Genomic DNA, 18,689 nt, shown 5'->3' with positions numbered 1-18,689 from the left:
ATCACAAGGTGAATGAATTGGCTCAAATTTGTGTCCTTGTTCATGTGTATATAATATATAAATACATATGGCCCTGACTCTCTGGTCTGGCCAAGCTCTGCTTGGGACAGGACTGGGCATATAGGTTTTATGCCACCTTTATGGTCCCCTTATTAGAAGTCAGAGTAGCCCCAACCACCCAGCTGTTAGCCTCAAGAGGATAGTCCAGCAGTTGGGGATCATGAGGCCATAAGGATGCCCTGGTGACACACTCTTTTCTCTGGGAATGCCTCCTAGAATAGGCATATGAAGGGGAGGGGGGTGCAGAGTCACTTTAGCAGCTGTACACCACCCAGGGATTTTGCATACATGTGGGAAATATGAGGGGACTGATCTGCTGGGTCTCCACCTGCTTGAGTAGACTCAAGAAGGCAGCCCTACATGTGCAAATGTATTGTGTATGAAGAGACTGAGTATATTGTATACAGTTTGTCTCCCCTAATATTTCCTGTTGATCATGCAGTGGGGTAATTTTCCTCTCTATTCAGACTAAATTGAAACAGCAGTTTTTAAAATCCCATCCCCTTTTGACATTTGGTTTTTTAAATCGTAACACTGCAGTGGGCCTTCCCTACTGCTTTATATGAGCCCTGCTTTGGGTACTACTTAGGGGTGTGATTCTGATCTCAAAATACATGAGAATAGTTCTCTAACCCACAAATTACCCCAGGCTACATGTGCAAAGAATGAAAGAATAAATGTTAGCTTGCACTAATTATTTTGCTTTATAAACTTAGAAATTGTGTTTAATGATGTTTGCCTATTAGGGTCTGTGTATCCAAAAATACATAAATCCCATTTTCTCCAGGCTAATGCAGTCAGTATTTGAAGTGATAGTAGAGGAGCTTTCTCATCAATATAATGAGCCTTTAAAGTAGTCTCAGGTAAAGTGGCAGTTCCCACTATCACTAATAGAGCTACTTTTTTGCCAGTGTTTTCCTTACAAACTCCTAACTACAGAGTTGTATAGCTTGGCAGTAAGCACTTGCTCTTTCTAGGAGGAAATTTAGTATAGAATGGCTTAGCTTAATTTTTTTTTAAACCCTAATGGAGGTTTATTAATGGGCATGTAAAAAACCCATTATTTTAGTGGGTTTAGATGTTTTTTGCACTCCTATAAATCTAAAATCATTCAAGTTTACAAGATCCTTGATCACAATGGTCCCTTCTGGCCTTGGAATCTATACCATACTACAGGCTGTTCGTCTGCACAGTGGTCTAGTGCCTTTGCATATTTAAGAATAGAGTTTTCAGAAATGGAGTGAGGTAAACAGTGGTGTCCCCCAAGGGTCTGTACTGAGCCCAGTCCTATTTAACTTAGTCATAAATGATCTGGAAAAGGCTGTAAACAGTGAGGTGGCAAAACTACTCAAGATAGTTAAGTCCCAGACAGACTGGGAAGAGCTACAAAAGGATCTGTCAAAATTGGGTGACTGGGCAACAAAATGGCAGATGAAATTCAATGTTGATAAATGCACAGTAGTGCACATTGGAAAACATAATCCCACCTATACATATAAAATGATGGTCTAAATTATCTGTTACCACTCAAGAAAGATCTTGGAGCCATTGTGGATAGTTCTCTGAAAACATCCACTCAGTGTGCAGCAGCAATCAAAAAAGCTAACAGAATGTTGGGAATCATTAAGAAGGGGATAGATAATAAGACCGAAAATATCATATTGCCTCTATAAAAATCCATGGTATGACCACATCTTGAATACTGTGTGAAGATGTGGTCACCCTATCTCAAAAAAGATGCATTGACTTGGAAAAGGTTCAGAAAAGGGCAACAAAAATGATTAGGGGTATGGAATGGCTGCCGTATGAGGAGAGATTGGAAAAGAGATTACTAAGGGGGAACATGATTGAGGTCTATAAAATCATGACTGGTGTGGAGAAAGTAAATAAGGAATTGTTATTTACTCCTTTTCATAACACAAGAACCAGGGGCCAGCAAATGAAATTAATAGGCATCAGGTTTAAAACAAACAAACAAACATTTTTTCTACACAAAGCTCAGTCAACCTGTGGAACTCCTTGCCAGAAGATGTTGTGAAGGCCAGACCATAACAGGGTTCAAAAAAAGAACTAGATAAATTCATGGAAGACAGGTCCATCAATGGCTATTAGCCAGGATAGGCAGGGATGGTGTCCCTAGCCTCTGTTTGCCAAAAACTGTGAATGGGGATGGATCACTTGATGATTACCTGTTCTGTTTATTCCCTCTGGAGCACCTGGCATTGGCTGCTCTAGAAAGACAGGATACTGGGCTAGATGGACTTTTGGTCTAACCCAGTATAGCCATTCTTAAATGCCTGAGCCATACAAGTGTATAAAGAAATTACAGGGCAATGTATACTTATGCACAGTACAATGTATCTATTATAGGCCCAGTCTGTTACAGTGCTGAGCAACTTCAGCTGTCATTCAGCTCAGCACTTCCCTGGAGTCTCTCAACACCTTGCAAGTTTGGGCCCAATCTAGAAAACTACTGCATTACAACTGGTTACAAATACATTTTTAAAAGTAAGTTAAGCTAACATAAGGGGCCAAATTTACAAAACCTAGCCTCTTCGTTTACATGCAACTTGCCCACACAGTTACCTGCATAAATATTTTTTTGAGCACTAAGGAGAACAAGTGCATGCACGCAACTCATTTGCAAACACAGCAGAACCTTGATTTTACAAACACCAACCTTATGAATGACGAGTTGTACAAACCATTTTTCCTCATGGGGGGAAAAGAAAGTCACATCACAAAGGAAGTGATGATGAAGGACAAGTCAACATTGCTTCATGTTCCAATGCATTGGAAATCGCCTTGCGGTGATTTGAAGGACAAGAAGAAAGCCATGCACTGCACCCTACTGCACAGCACCTGCTCTAATTTTGAGATGTTCAACTTTATGAACTTATGATTTTTTTAAAATAGAGGTCCTACTATGGAGCCCTGCTGCTCCAGAAAGCCTCTTAACCTGTAATAGCAACCCCACGGTGGTATGCAGCTGGCAAAGTGGCTCTATGGCAACCAGTTTCAGACACCCCCCAACAGAGGCCCACAGTGCTCGAGCTATTTCTAGCTGTTATAATGGTTTCTTGAGACTGTGGACAGCTGGGCTTATGTCTGAGCAACTGTTGACTGATTTTTGAAGGGATATTAAACCTTGTGCTTTGGAGCTTAAGCCAATCTCAAAGATCAGGGCAGATCATCCCCCATCTGTCTACTGCAGGGTTCTTACACCTTCTTATGAAGCATCTCGTACTGGCCACTCTCAGAGACAGGATACTGGACTAGATGGAGCTTGGGGTCTTGTTGCTGGCACAGAGTGCCCGAGGCAAGCAACAGCAAGGTTCGTTGCCCGGTATGAGTCACCCAATAATCACAACGGGGTGGAGAAGCAGAAAAGCTTATTTGAAGCTTCAATATGGTACAGAGAGATATTCACCTCAAATCCTGTACACAGACCAGGAAGTTACACAGACTTTTATACATCCTTTCTTCAGCATACTTAGCCAGTAGCAAGCTGCCCTAAGTATTCATATAGCCAGCCAAACCAGATACCAGCTAGTTCCCTTTTGCTTTGTACCATCTGTTAAACCATATATATAAAGCTGCTTTGTTCAGCAGTGTTTTACCATATCTGCCCCGTCTGGCCTTGTTTAGTTTCAGACAGTCTGACTTTGTAACATATTGTTGCAGATCCTCAGCATAACTACTGCAAGTGCCTCCAGGCGGGAGGGCCAAGGTCACTTGGGCCTAGTGCGAGGGGGCTTCATCAACACTCGTGGTCTTCCATCCCCTCGAGTTACCTAGTGGCCATGCCCAGTGTCCCCAACAGTCTGATCCAGTGTCATAATTCCTGTGTCTTAAGGTATTCCATGGACTAGATCAGACCTTAGCTAAACCCAGCAACCAATTCCAGGTGCCACAAAGGGGCTTAGAGGGCTCCTATACTCCCCTTTTCCCTTTCTGAGCAAGGCAAAGCTCAGATACAGCACCATAAAGTCTATATTTTTTGTGCAGAAGCAATTGTGCATGCAAGGCTATGCGAACAGAAATGGAGGACAGGTTGAGGCCTCTTTCAAAATGTGACCCTGAAGCTCTTACAACTCACAATAGCAAGGAGGTGCAGTTACAGGGTAACAAGCCAAGAAAAAAACAACTGGGGTTCTGCACATTTTGCCTCCACATAAGGTGTAAAGGGGGCATGAACAATGGTTTGTTTTTTAAATCAGACCGTTTTGCAGGAGAAATTCAGGTCTTATTTACACTGATTTTGTGAAAGACTTTGGCTTCCTGGAGTTCCGGTAGGATTAAGACAGAGAAACCATGGAAGTGAAACCTTTTTGACTTTGAGAAGTGATTTTTATTCAGATTGTTTGGAACTTTGTTTTAAGGCCTCTAACTTAAACTGTTGGAAAAAAAGTTCTCTTGTTAAAAGTTTATATCCCACTCCTTTTTTAAACAAGGACAGAGCTTCCCAGTCACATGTTCAGGTCGTAAAAGAGAGTCAACCAGTGCAGCTGAGAAGCCAACTTTTGACATTTGTTCGGTAAAAAAGCAATCCTAAAAAACTTTTGTTTTAGAAAGGTTACCTGAACATTTGAAGACAAAAAATGCACACACCCAATATTTTTTCTTCTGAGGTGATCTTTAACAGTCTAATTCTTCCAGAACATTCCCCAGTATGTCTACAAGCATTGTAGTATACATGTAACAGGACACCATCTTATCAGCTCTACAAGAATTGTGAAAACGCATTGTTAAATGTGCAAAAAAAAAAAAAAAGTAAAATTAGTGCTAAGGCTTTTGTTGTGTTCTTAAGTAAGATTTTTAACAACTTTAAAGTAGGGGTTTTTTGGTACTATATAAGAATATTATATAGTAAAGTCAGTAATAGTGGAGCCAAATTTTCAGCCAGATTTTGAAATTGTGTTAGTTTTGTGAACACAAAAGCTCCATTATGTGCAAATGACAACTCATTCAAATCAAGTAGCTAACTAGCCAATTTTCTGTGTAAAAACAGGCAGGCACATGTAAATATTTCATCTTCTAAACATCTTCAGTGTTCTGTTTTCAATTACACCACCAATTATTTGTATCTAGTTATATCTTATTAGTCCATAAAATGCATTGTTAGAGGTTCAATTTGTGCCCCATTATGTGTTCTAAATACATGTGATGTCCATTTTTTCTGTAATGTCATAGAACGCTGGAAAGGCAAAAGAGGGTACTACATGTCCCTTTTGTTAAAGATGAATTTTGAAACCAGAGAAAAAAGTATTGTAAAAAGGTGTGAAATGGAAAATAAAATCAGTTGCTAAAGGCTAGCTTTTGATTATAACTCAGGGCCAAATCCTGCCACCCGTAGTACCCACAGTACCTTACTCTGCAAGCAGCTCTTATGAAATCAATAGGACAACTCACTCTGCATCACAATGACAGAATCTGGCCCTTAGGAAATAGCCTGGGTGAAGGCTTCTCTTTGTTACTTTTGATAAATTAGTCTAGCACTTTATTTGAAGGCCCCATACCCATGTTTCCAAATGCTTTTTGTGTTTCCTGTTTGAAATGAGCAACCAGTGCAGATTTATTATGCTTACTAGAGTCTCTGAATATTTTTATATACATGGTTTTATGAAGTGTAGTATTTTTATAGCACTATGATAATCTTTGAATTTCCTGCAGTGTTAAATACAACTGTTTGCAGATAAGCTTCCTGCTCCCTTCTTTCTGTGCACTGTACCAGTGTTGCTGTGAGTGCTGCTGCCACCACTGCTGGCCTCCGGGGCTGCCAACCCTCCTGAGTTGATAATATTGTGAAACTGTCTGAACTACACTTCAAAGCAGCTGTGATTGTGCTGAAGGGCTGGCTGCATGCCAGGGGACACTGGCAGGAGAAAATGTTCAGCTGTATTGTGACAGGGCAAGGGTTTACTGTGACAGGCTCCTGAGGAGAAACCTCAGTACTGACCTTCATCTGTACGCTGCAATTTTGGCTGGTCATGCCCATTCTTTCTTTACAAAGAAAGAAATTTAAAAAGAGACCCTATTTTGGTTTTGCATATCTGATTCCATGTCAGTAACTAAGCACTTGGTCATGTTTGGATGCGTACATTGGGTCCTGATAAACCATACAATACTCTTCTCAAACAATAGCTGGAGATTGTATCACTTTGTAGCCTCAGAAAGAAAAGGAGTACTTGTGGCACCTTAGAGATTAACCAATTTATTTGAGCATAAGCTTTCGTGAGCTACAGCTCACTCATCCGATGAAGTGAGTTGTAGCTCACGAAAGCTTATGTTCAAATAAATTGGTTAGTCTCTAAGGTGCCACAAGTCCTCCTTTTCTTTTTGCGAATACAGACTAACACGGCTGTTACTCAGTCCTCAAACCTGCAATTTGACCTGCTGTTCGCTACTTGGGAGGGGACAACTGAGCCTTTAATCACTCAGCCTGTCATCCTCACACCAGACAAGCCTGGGACTTTCCGTCTGTTAAAAGCAAAGCTTCCACAGAGTTGTACCTTTAAATGAGCGTCCCCTCAAATCTTCTGTGTATGGATGCTGCGAGTTTCCTTGGTAACTGGCATGCAGCCTGCTTAACATCAGTTCTCAGCTCATTAGCCTTATTAGTGACCACAAAACAAAAATCAATCTCTGCCAGGCCTGTACCCCAGATTCAGTTCTGCTTTTCTGGAATTAGTGAACCTGACTCTCTCCTCAATTACACCAGTCTTAGACCAGTACTTCCATTGGTTTTGAAGGAATTGCACTGGTGTAACAGAGTAGAGAATCAGGCCCACTGTCTATGCAGGAGCAGATTGGGGTCTCCAACGCTAAGTAAATACAATTCTGGTCCAGGGGGAGCTTAATCCTTTGATTTCAAATACACTCATCCTTAGTATTATGCACTGAATATACTTATCTTCATGCCTCTTCTTCCCCCACCCTCTCCACCAACTGCTTTGCTGGCTTCTTCTCCATCTGCATCCTTTCTCTCCCTCACCCCCTCCCCAAAGAAACAGATTCCCTTCAACCTCCTTAGCTCCCCATCTGTCCCCAGAACAATTCTACTTCCCTCACACCGGGCTCATGCACCAGATCAGCGCCCCCCCCCCCCCCCAGCAGCATGGAGAGGGCAGTGGGAAGAGAAGATGGCTTTCTCCCTGACTTAGGCTGAACTACCAATGCAACCCACAGCCCTCTTCATAGCTCCAGGCCTGAGGGTAGATGAATAAAACAAGCAACAGTGGAACAAGTCATGCTGGGAATGCAGGCTGGAGGAAGGAAAGGCAGAACCTACTCCATGCTTTGTGTGAGATTACGTAATGAAACAACATTTTACAGTACAAGATATAGAAGGGCAGAGACTGGATAGTGAGCCCCCTCCTGGTCATATGGGCAACTCAATCAATCAGGCACTTACTTTGCTAAAAGTGGTAGTGGACCAAAATAAATAGAAAGCAACATAAATTTTCTGTATAAAAAATGTAAGCCACAAAGCGTTGGGAGTTTTGGGGCAACAGAACTATATCTGTTTCATTCAGCTGACCACTTTGAGTTATACGTACCCCACAGACTGAAGAGGAGTCACATCTTAATACTCTGCATGGGAGAAGATCCAGGCGGATGAAATCTGATCTGGGAAGTGAAGTGTAAGAAAGTCACCCATGCAGCGACAGGTTGCAAAGGAAAAAACCTGCAGTCTCCCCCCCTCCCCCGGTATTATACACCATTATTGTAAAAATGATCACTATCAGCACATTTGTGCATTTTAATAACCCACAAAAAATTAAATGACAGAATATTTACTGGCCAGCCTGAATGTGCTATCTGAATGTGAGTGAGGGAGGAGGTGGCCAGCTGACAGCACACAGATATGTCACAATACATACTCCTATTAGGGAGTGGGACTGGAGTCTAATGATCTCAGATATACACTACCCCCATCCTACAGAAAGACCAATATGATGGGGGGGGGAGAGAGAAGGGAGGCTACAGAAAGCTCCAGAGCTCAGACTCAGCAATTCTACTTATTCTTTTAGCAGGAGTTTGAGAGCCACTGGACAAGGCATGGTGGCAGAGCTGAGCACAGGGTCTAATTCCCCAGATGACTCAAAGGACCTGACTTTCCTAGCCTTGCCTAGCAACTAGGCATAAGGGATGCCTAGCCTATCTTTAAAGATCTGGGGGTTCAGAGAATGGGACTCCCCCAGAGAGCCCAAATACCACTGTGACCAACTACAGCCCTGTATTCACATCCTACTGTAATCATCTTTGTACAAAATATGCCTTGTGAGGTATCATTTGAAAGCTCACTGGTCAATGTCATTCTGAAGTATGTGTAGCAACATTATATGCACTGGACAGTGCAGCTCACAAATTTTGGGGGGGAATTCAGGATTGGAAGGGTGTTGGGGTCACCCTGCAGGTAATATAACCACAGCTGATGGTAGCCAGAGTGTGGCTGGTGCATTGCTGACATGCTGCTGGGGTCAGAGTTACTGGACCAAGACAAAAAGCTATACACTTGATGTGACCTGCATACTGTTTGTGAGTGACCTGGGTTGGGAGCCACAACAGCAGAGCATTGTGAGGCACCCAAGATTGCAGGGCAGGTGGTGACAACCCCCTCACTGGTCCTGGATTCTGCCCCGGAAGGTGACAACTACACAAGCATCCAGCTGGGAAGACAAGAGAAAAAAGTGTACCTCTTAGGCCCTTTTTATGGCTCAGCCAGCATTTGAAGTACCCAACTGTTTGCAAAGGGGAAAGCTAGATGGAAACCTTGCAAGCCAGGTTCCAGCCAGATGGGGTGGCTCCTCTCACAACTACAGAGAAGGCACAACTAAGAGAGTTGGGGGCTATGCCTCTTCTATAAGCTTGGGCACCAAACATTCAGTGCCATGAGGAGGTTTTTGGGAGGGGGGTGAGGGAACCTGGATTTGTGCAGGAAATGGCCCAACTTGATTATCATGCACATTGTGTAAAGAGTTGTCACTTTGGATGGGCTATCACCAGCAGGAGAGTGAATTTGTGTGGGGGGGTGGAGGGTGAGAAAACCTGGATTTGTGCTGGAAATGGCCCACCTGATGATCACTTTAGATAAGCTATTACCAGCAGGACAGTGGGGTGGGAGGGGGTATTTTTTCATATTCTCTGTGTATAAATAAAGTCTGCTGCAGTTTCCACGGCATGCATCCGATGAAGTGAGCTGTAGCTCACGAAAGCTCATGCTCAAATAAATTGGTTAGTCTTTAAGGTGCCACAAGTACTCCTTTTCTTTTTGCGAATACAGACTAACACGGCTGTTACTCTGAAACATGAGGAGGATGGTTGTACACTCTCAAATAGCAGCATGGCTTTCAGGAATATTCTGGAAGCTTGTGGCACAAGGGGCTGCCTATTTCCAAAAGAGGAAATCTGCAGGAGCAACAGGCTTAAAGAACTACAGTTACTGATAAAGGCAAGCAGGGGAATAGTCCTGCTATTGTGGGGAACTTTCCTGGCTTCTGCACTACCCCAGTGAAGTGGGCCAGCGAAAGGATCCGAGTCCTAGCTCCCACTTCCTTTACCCAGGGGCCTCCCTGCTCTTGAGGGCTCCCCTTCCACTCTGTCTGGCAGAGTCCTTGTAACCCCAACAAGGCTGGGCCCAGGATTCCTGGTGGGCCTGACTCCCAACACTTCTTTGGTCACCTAGGACAGGGGCTAGGGTGTCCCCACTCCAGGGTACTCTCTGCACTGGGCACTTCTCTGACCCACTAATTATTACATACAATTTGAAGAAAATGCAAGTTATTTAATCAACAATTAATTTTAAAAAGAATAAGAGAAAATGGGAAAGGTTAAAGGAAACACATCAACCCGCTCTGTGGCAGGGAACATCACAAACAGTGTCTCTGGAACGTCAGGCCAGTTCACAATCTGTTCCTTGTAAGTCCCAGGCCTCCTGCTCAGGCCCTGGCTGTGCTGCAGGGATGCTGTGGGTTGGACACTCGCTCTGGTGGTGGCCACACGCTCTAGGTGGCAGGGCCCTTCTTCCCAGCGTTGCCCGCACCCTGGGAGGGTTACCAACCCCCCTTTGAGTCTGGCCTGCAGAGCCTCCTGGCTGAGGCGTCTCTCTGTGCTGGGCCCACTGCCCAGGGTCCATCCCCCCCCCCTCCCCAGCTGCTCATGACACCCAGCTCTGGACTGCTCCAGACCCAGACCCAGACCCAGCTCCACTCTGTCTTAGCTCCAGCCCCACTCTGCCTCAGCACAGTTGTTGCTCTGCCTCCAGCTCCCTAGGCTGCTTCTCTGGCTCTGGTTGCTACAACTCTCCTCCCAGGACAGGGTCTGCCCTCTCTGGACTATGCCTCTGGCTTTGGGGCTGTAGCTCTGCTCCCAGGACAGGGTCTGCTCTCTCTAGATCTGGCACAGCTCTGCTCCCCAGCACAGCTTGCACCCCTGCTTTCTCTTAGCTTGGCCCCACTCTGTCTGGCCCAGGCAATTCCAGTTCACACAGAGGACAGGACCTCCCCAGGCTCCTGACTCCCTGATTAGCCTGCCCGGTCATTCAGGCTGACCTGGAGCATTGGCCTCTCCCCATTGTTCCTGGGGACTGGCAGTCTCAGGGTCCTGATTCCCCATCGATCCTTCCCCTTTTAGTACTGGGAGCTAGCAACTAAAACACCCCCACTGAACGTTAATAAGGGGGCAACAGTCCCCTTACATAAAGTAACCACTCTCCCTTTCTTTCAAGCAGAGTAGAGTGTTTCTTTCAAAATGGGACCCTGTAATCCTGCTTTCCACTACACACTTCATCTCTTTGTTACTTCATCCAGCCCTACCCAGTATTCCTCTTTTGTCCACTTAGCAGATCTCATCTGTCAAGTAGACTGTGGTGTGTCCTGGGCACAGACTTATCTTTATTATATATCTGTATAGTGCCTTGATAGTTCCTAGGCACTACCAATCAGTAACAGCCACTCTCTCTTAGGATCTTGGAAAACAAAAGACCTGCCTTTAAAAGCTGTGGGGAAGAATTAAAGAGGCAAGACTTCTATGTCTCTCTCAAGGGGTTCAGGTTAGCAACAGATTATTTTGTACCACTGATTGCTACACTCCTATTTGCTGGATACAAGTTGGAAGATACTCAGATTTCATGTTGTTCTGTTTAAGCACATAGATTCCTCTACCCCAGTTGGACAGAGCTCACTTCCATTTAGGAAAGAGTTAGAAACAGGCTGGTGAATCAGAGTCTGTGGCAATGCTCCACATTATTCTGACAAGAACAATTCAGCCCAATTCATTCATCCTGTGCTTAAGGTCCTACAACTATTGATAAAAGCAGCTAAGGTCATAAATCTTGACTCTTTACTCACTGTAGGAAATGTCCTTTTATTTTATTGAGAATCTTATTGTTTAGAGTGTTAAATGCACTGGAAGTACTTGCATGTTTTGTTTTTTTTAACATCAGGTCTTCCAATCCTCCATTTTCCACCTTAATGAGCTCTATACTGAGTGGTTATTCACTTCATTCATCCAGTCCATATGTTAGATTCTCAAATTGGAGAATCTGTGGGAAGATTAAAGGTCTTGTGTAAAGGATGGATGGCTGTATGCCAGCATGAATTTAAAAGCTGCAATAACCTGAGCTGGACAGACAGTGGGGCAGGTCATCAGCTGGTGTAAATTAGCATATCTCCATGGATAGTCAGCGGAGCTACAGCAATTGAAACCTGTTGAGTATCCGGCTGCACATCTTACAGGCAGGAATATCAATATAGCTCTCCCTCAAGTCATCCTGCTCCTATAAACAGTACCTGAATTTAGCTTTTCATAGCTAAAGCAGCATTGAACTTTCAAATGTTATTACACTGAAATCTTGATCAACTAGAAATATGCTGTAATTCAACAGCCTCCACTCCACTAGTGTGATGATAGTGGCAGATAAGTTTTTAAAAATTGATAATTGGTTGATTAATCTATTCTCTCATTCAGTCATCTGTCTGGACAAGTTTAACAGTACCACCCATTGAAATCTGAACAGAGCTGGTGTATGAGGCAGCACTGTGCTTTGTATTGGAGTTCATATACTATACACCACCGGGGGGGGGGGGGGGAGAAGAGAAGAAGAGGAGGAAGAATCTGTCAGGAAACTAACAATGGGCTTCACTTGTATTTGTACCTGAGTAGGAATAAAAGCAGAATACGAAGCTGAAATAGGTCCTTTTGACCCAGCTGGGGTGGGGTGGGGTAGGGGGGGAAAGAAGAGGAAAGAAACAAAAAACCACATCACACCCACTGTACGTGAGCAAGGGTACAGAACATTTCTTTTGAGATAGAGATCCAGATTGTTTTGTTGCTAATGTTACATGCACAGACCACCAAGCAGCTACTTTAAACTAGAGCATTTTATTAGATCTTTTGTCAAGATCTCACACACCCACCCCTTTCACAAGCTCCACAGTTGGAGACTCTTCCAAGAGCCACAAACTCTTTTGACCACATTCTGCTCATCATAGCCTATCCTTTTCACCTCTTCAATCCCGTTCCAAACCTTAAAGGGACAGGATATAGAAAAGTTGTCCTGACATTCCATCCAATTCTTAAAAAAAAAAAAAAAAAAGTTAATTTACACTGACATACACTGTATATAATTAAGGCTATGATTTAGTCACAGAATCCATGACTTCCAGTGACCTCCATGACTTCAGCCTGTAGTGGCTGGGAGCTGTAGGGTACCCTGGCCCACGCGGGTGGTGGGGAAAACCCCTGCAGCCCCTGGCTGCTGCACAGCTGCCCTGCTGCAGGTGATGTGGCGATTTGCTGATCCACATTTTGTCAGATATTTTTACTAGAAAGCCAGGACAGGTCATGGCTTCTGTGAATTTTTCTTTATTGCCCGTGACCTGTCTGTGATTTTTACTAAAAATATCCGTGACCAAAATCTTAGCATTATATATAATTTATGAATGTGATAATCATGCAGAATTTAAGAGGACAAGAGTATAATCTCAGCTACTGTGCTTAACTCCACTGAAATGCAATCAGTATCTAATAGAATTTGAAGAGAGAGATGCTTCCTTACGTACTGCTTTTGACACTGTAACCCTCACTCCCATCCCTGTTTTTTCATTTGTTGTCCCCTGGAATTTCCTGATGCCTGAGTCCAGTGGCTCCTCCCCTTACGCTGGGGGTGGGGCCTTTAGATGTAGGCAGGCTTGCACCCACCCACCCCCCAGAGCCTCAATAGATACAGAAATCTACCTGTAGATAGGGTTAAGGCATGTTGGTAGGACCACATGGAAAAGATTGCACTGCCTCTGGGCACATGGTGGTATTTAAATAAAAGACTTGTCTTCATAGGGCTCTCAATTTGGGACTTTTCACTAGTACTTAATTCCCTTAAAAACTAACCATAGGGTGAAATCTTGGCTCACACAAAAAAAACAAAACAGGAGTTTTGTCACTACTAGCAAAATCTGAAAGAAAGTAATGTACATTTATGTAACCAAATGTCATCCAGAAACAGACATCCAGGCCCTTGATTAACATTTAATGGTGACACTGAATTAACACATTTAAATAGGTTTCAGAGTAACAGCTGTGTTAGTCTGTATTTGCAAAAAGAAAAGGAGTACTTGTGGCACCTTAGAGACTAACCAATTTATTTGAGCTGTAGCTCACAAAAGCTCATGCTCAAATAAATTGGTTAGTCTCTAAGGTGCCACAAGTACTCCTTTTCTTTTCACATTTAAATAGTGTCACTTGATTAACATTGGAGGGGTGCAGCTGTGCAGTGAGGATTTGCCTTTGTTTTTCCAGATTGTGCTGTGGTGCTCAGGTGGCATTTATCCCTGATCTTTTCTTAAAACAATGAAATAATTGCCATTACCCAAAACCAGTTAGCAGAAGGTGAATGCACTGGACATGCAAGAGACAAATTTTATGGCCCATCTCTATAAAGTATCAGATGAAAGATCCCATGCAGCCTCAAAATGGGAAAAACCAGACTGAACCATTATAAAGAGGTACCTGCACTCTCTGGTCTTACTGACCCTTTGCTCTCCCCAGAAGCCTGGTCAGTGAAAGAGGTGAAACTGAACTGCTGTTCAGAGTGGTCTACAGTTTCAGTTTTTAGCACTCTCTTTTACATTGTTTGTGCTATGCTGACATTCTAGCGAGATTGTATTAATGCTGTTCCCATAACAAAAATGGGGACTAAAGCCAAAATAATTAGTGAAGCATTAGAAGGCCTAAACCTGATAGTCAAACATGAATTTAAAAAGTTTCTCGTATAAACAGATGAGGAAGGCCCACCTCTTGAACAAGATGTCTAATTAAACTGTTTAAAAACCAGAGTGAACCAAGTTTGTCCCCCAGGCAGCTCTACTGACTTCATGAATGGGGGGGGGGGGGGAGACGACAAAATGATGTTTTAATTAGCCGCTGGCCTTTTTCCATGCCAAATTCTTCTTGTACCTTTCTTGAGTAAAGGATTTGAGAAACAAGAGGCAGCAGGACTTTTTCCTAAGTGATCTGATGGGTTGGGAAACAGGCTAAAGATTAAGCTTTTTGTGTTTTATTTAGAAGTCAAGAGCCAAATACACAGTCCAATTTAAATTCAGGGGTAAAGGTCCCAAAGATTTTGATGGGATTAGGATAGTATAATGTAAAAAATTATTCTAATTAGGTACACCATTCTCTTCTCACTTGAAGTGAGTGAAAATCAGGAGTAATTCCACTGAAGTCAATTGAGTTACACTTGTGTAATTACAAAATTGAGTAATGTCTGAACTTCTAGAGATGCTGAAGATCTGACGCTCTCATTGACCTGGAGGAGATTTGTGGGTTCTCTGCACCTTTGAAAATTGGCCCATAAGCCTTAAACACACATACAGTCTTAGGATGGAAATGTGAGGCCAAAAGAAGAGTGGGGTATGGCTGTGATATTAGATCATGTCAGCACAGCTGTTGTGTCTTATTGGTATAACACACTTGTATAATTAAGTCCCAATCTCATTTTCAACATTTCTGGAGAAATTAAACCAAAGTATTTCTTGTCAATCCTTGAAAAAGGAGACAGTGGCACTGCCACCTGACATCAGGGTTTGAAATAACTAGTTACTAAGCATAAGACAGTCATACTTCCTTAGACTGCTAGGTTTCAAACTCAGGGCAGGGGAAGAAAGAAGAGTGATGTTGTAGAGCATGGAGCTAAATTACACCCACACAGCTGGGGGTATTCAGCTGCAAGGTTTTGATTTGAACCATTGGAGAGATTGAAATTCACAGCTTGCCCTAATTTGGATCACTGGTCAAACTCCAACCTCTAATACATAAATGTGTGACTATTTTTGTAAAAGTTATCAAGGGCACCCAGAGTCTTGGGTGGGCACTTTTTTGGTTATGCTTCCTATAAGTCTAAAATAGGAACACTATGTTTATTCCCAAATGACCTTGCAGAAAAATCTACTAGCCCTGCCTGTAATTCAGGTACCTGGCACTTCCACTTTGATCCCAGTAACTATAGAGAGGACTTTGGCACAGTCACTACAAGTTAATCATCTAGTGATCTTAGACTTTGTTTATCCACTATATTTGGTTTGTTATCTTTTTGCCCTCATTAGAAAATGAGGCCAAAAGTGATTTAATAAAAATTAGGCCAAAGGTAATAGAGTTAACCTATCTGGATATGCATCAACTGATATCAAAGGGAACCTCTGGCTTCCTCTAAAAAGAGAGCAGGGACTCCCACTGCTTTGTTGGCACAAGTCTTCAGATCATTAAGTCAAATATCAGCCCCAATATAACCAAATTTAACTCCACTAAGGCTAGGGTTACCTTATTTGAACATTCAAAAAAAAAAAGACACTCCATGGGGGGGGAGAAGGGGGAGGAGATTTACTCACACACACCCCCCATCCCCATAGTCCCCACCCCAACTCCACCGCTTCCCTGCCTCATTGGACCCCTTCCCCAAATCTCCACCCCAGCCCTGCCTCCTCCCCTGAGCACACTGTGTTCCCCCTCCTCCCAGCACCACAAAACAGCTGTTTCACAGCACAAGCACTGGGAGGAAAAAGCAGGCACTCTCTTTCTTGAATGAGGAACTCTTGTTTGGGAAAAAAAATGATGTCTGGGAGTTTGCCATTTTTAGATATTTAAAATTCCTCCTGAACAGCAATTTAAGAACCAAAAAGCCAGACATGTCCAGGAAAATACGGTAACCCTAACTGAGGTTAGCATAGTTATGCCTGCCTCAATTCCCTCACCTTAAGGTATTCTTTGAGCTTAGGTCAGAGTCCTCTACAGAGTCCAGGATCACCCCTCCTGCATATGCTTCCTCTTGGAATCATAGTGCCTCTTTTTCCTCTCTTGAAGCTAGTTTCCTTCTTCCCGGGACTGCCTGGTCAGCAGTTAAATAGGACTCCTCTGATACAAAAGCATGCCTCTCTATTCCACTCCCCTGCACACGAGTGTCTTGTGTCTCTAAGTCCCTTCTCACCAGCCCTCACCAAGTCTCTAAAAGTAAGTATACACCAGGGGAGAGCCACACACACTGTGGCAGTGTGTCTCCGGGTAGGTCTACAAAGACAAGGAAAAACCCATAGCTAACCAACTTAGACTCAGGCTGCAGGGGTATTTCATTGCTTCCAGCCTTGAACTGGGGACCAGGCTCTAGGATCCCACAGGATGGGAGGGTCCCACAGCTCAGGCACAGCCAAAGCCCAGAAGTCTACAGAGCAGTGACACCCCCATGGCCCAAGCCCCATGAACCCAAGTTGGCTGGCATAGGCCAACTGCAGGTTTTTTAAAAAACTGTATAGAAATACCCTCAAACCCCAGATGCAAAGAGCTCCACTCACCATAGAGGAGCCTCCTTGTACTTAGATCTGGGAACAAGCATTTGCCCAATACAGCACCCCATTGTTGGTTGCTCATAGTGCAGATCTTCTGTCTTCACAACTAGAAGTACTCCCCCTTTAACTCAGTCCCACAACCAGGTCACTATACAGTCCCCTCCCCCACCTTCCAGGGCATCAGAGTCCCACAGACAAGCTGTCACCTTCCATTCTATCTCTAGGTCTCATACCACTTCCCAGTAGCTAATAGGGGAACCCAAGCCCAAACCTACCTTTAATTCCAGGTTCTAGACCAGGAACTTTATGACTAGGCATCCTGGTCTACTCAGTCTCTGTTGCTGTTCCCCTGGGCTCCTTGCTACCTTAATGTCTCTATCTCTGGCTTTACCATTAGAGCATTTTCTAGTCCCTACAACTACTTCACTACTCTGAGCCTCTTGCCAGCTTTCCTATTCCAGAGTAGGTCCTAGGGCTTCACTCTCCCCCATACTTCTGCCTTCTTTTTGGCCAGTTCCCTTTCTCTGCTACTTCTCCCTACTTGGGCTGGCTAGTTTTATAATCCTAATCCATTTTCTCCCCCCAGCTGGGCTTCATCTACAGTTAGGCTTTATCAGGTCCTGGCTCCCAGGTGCATTATATGAGGTTAATAGACCCCTTCTGGCCCACATTAACCAGCTCAAGGCTTGTGTGGTGAATATCCCATTGCCTAGGTCAACTGACTTGGGTTCTAACTACAAGGCTAAAAATAGAAGTATAAATGTTCCTATATTGGAAACCTGGGAGCTGGAACTCAGGCTCTGAGACCCATTCCCCTGACTGGTTTCACAGCCCAGGCTTCAGCCTAAGTGGGAATGTTATGGTGCTAATTTTAGCCCTGTAGCACAAGCCCTAGTCAGTTTACCTGAGCTCTGAGACTTGCTGCCATGGGTTTTATTTGCCATATAGACATACCATAAAGCTCTGTGTTTTAATCCCCAACACTAACAGCTGATTTCTTTGTTCTCTTTTCTACCTGTGAACCTTGTTGCCAGAGTATGTGGTGAAGGCCAAAAGTATAACTGAGTTCAAAAAAGAATTTGATAAATTCATGCAAGAGTGGTCTATCAATAGCTATTAGCCAAGACGGTCAGGGATATAAATCCCATGCCCTGGGTGTCCCTAAACCCCTGACTGTCAGAAGCTAGGACAAGATGACTGGGGATGGATCACTTGATAAACTGTCCTGTTCTGTTCATTCCCTCTCCCTGTCCTGATGCCAGGAACAGCTGCTGAATGTGCCCTTGGGGAGGCAGAGGGAAAGAAGGACAGAGCCACCGCCCTCCCCCTGCAGGTAACATGGCATGGGGAGAGCCTGGGGGCCCCAGGCAGGATAGAGGGTGTCACTGGGCAGAGGACACACGGGGCAAGTATATGTCCTTCCTTTTAGATTGTGCACCCCCAGCCCCAGTATGGGGAGGCACCCGTTGTTTAACCATTAGGATGCACTGGCTTCACATTTTCTGACTCCTCTCCACAACCAGGAGGGCTAGAAAGTTACACGGTTTAGTGAAAGCTGAGATTCTCATCTCTGCAGGAGCTGGGCGTTTTTGTTTTTTAAATCGAACTATCCCAAAATTTAGGACAAAATCAAGAGAGCTCACAATACTGCTTTTCCTCTGCTGTGTTGTAAACCGCGGCTAGCAGGCTGTGTGTCTAAAGGCAACCAGACTTCACAATTTTCCACCATCACCATAATTCCTGAGCAAAGGCTACGTTATCTATGCAACGGATTATGACTTTTCAGGCAGGATC

Source organism: Lepidochelys kempii, chromosome 3 (assembly GCF_965140285.1).
Source record: "Lepidochelys kempii isolate rLepKem1 chromosome 3, rLepKem1.hap1, whole genome shotgun sequence".
Classification (NCBI taxonomy): domain Eukaryota; kingdom Metazoa; phylum Chordata; order Testudines; family Cheloniidae; genus Lepidochelys; species Lepidochelys kempii.
Note: the sequence above shows the minus strand (reverse complement) of the source record.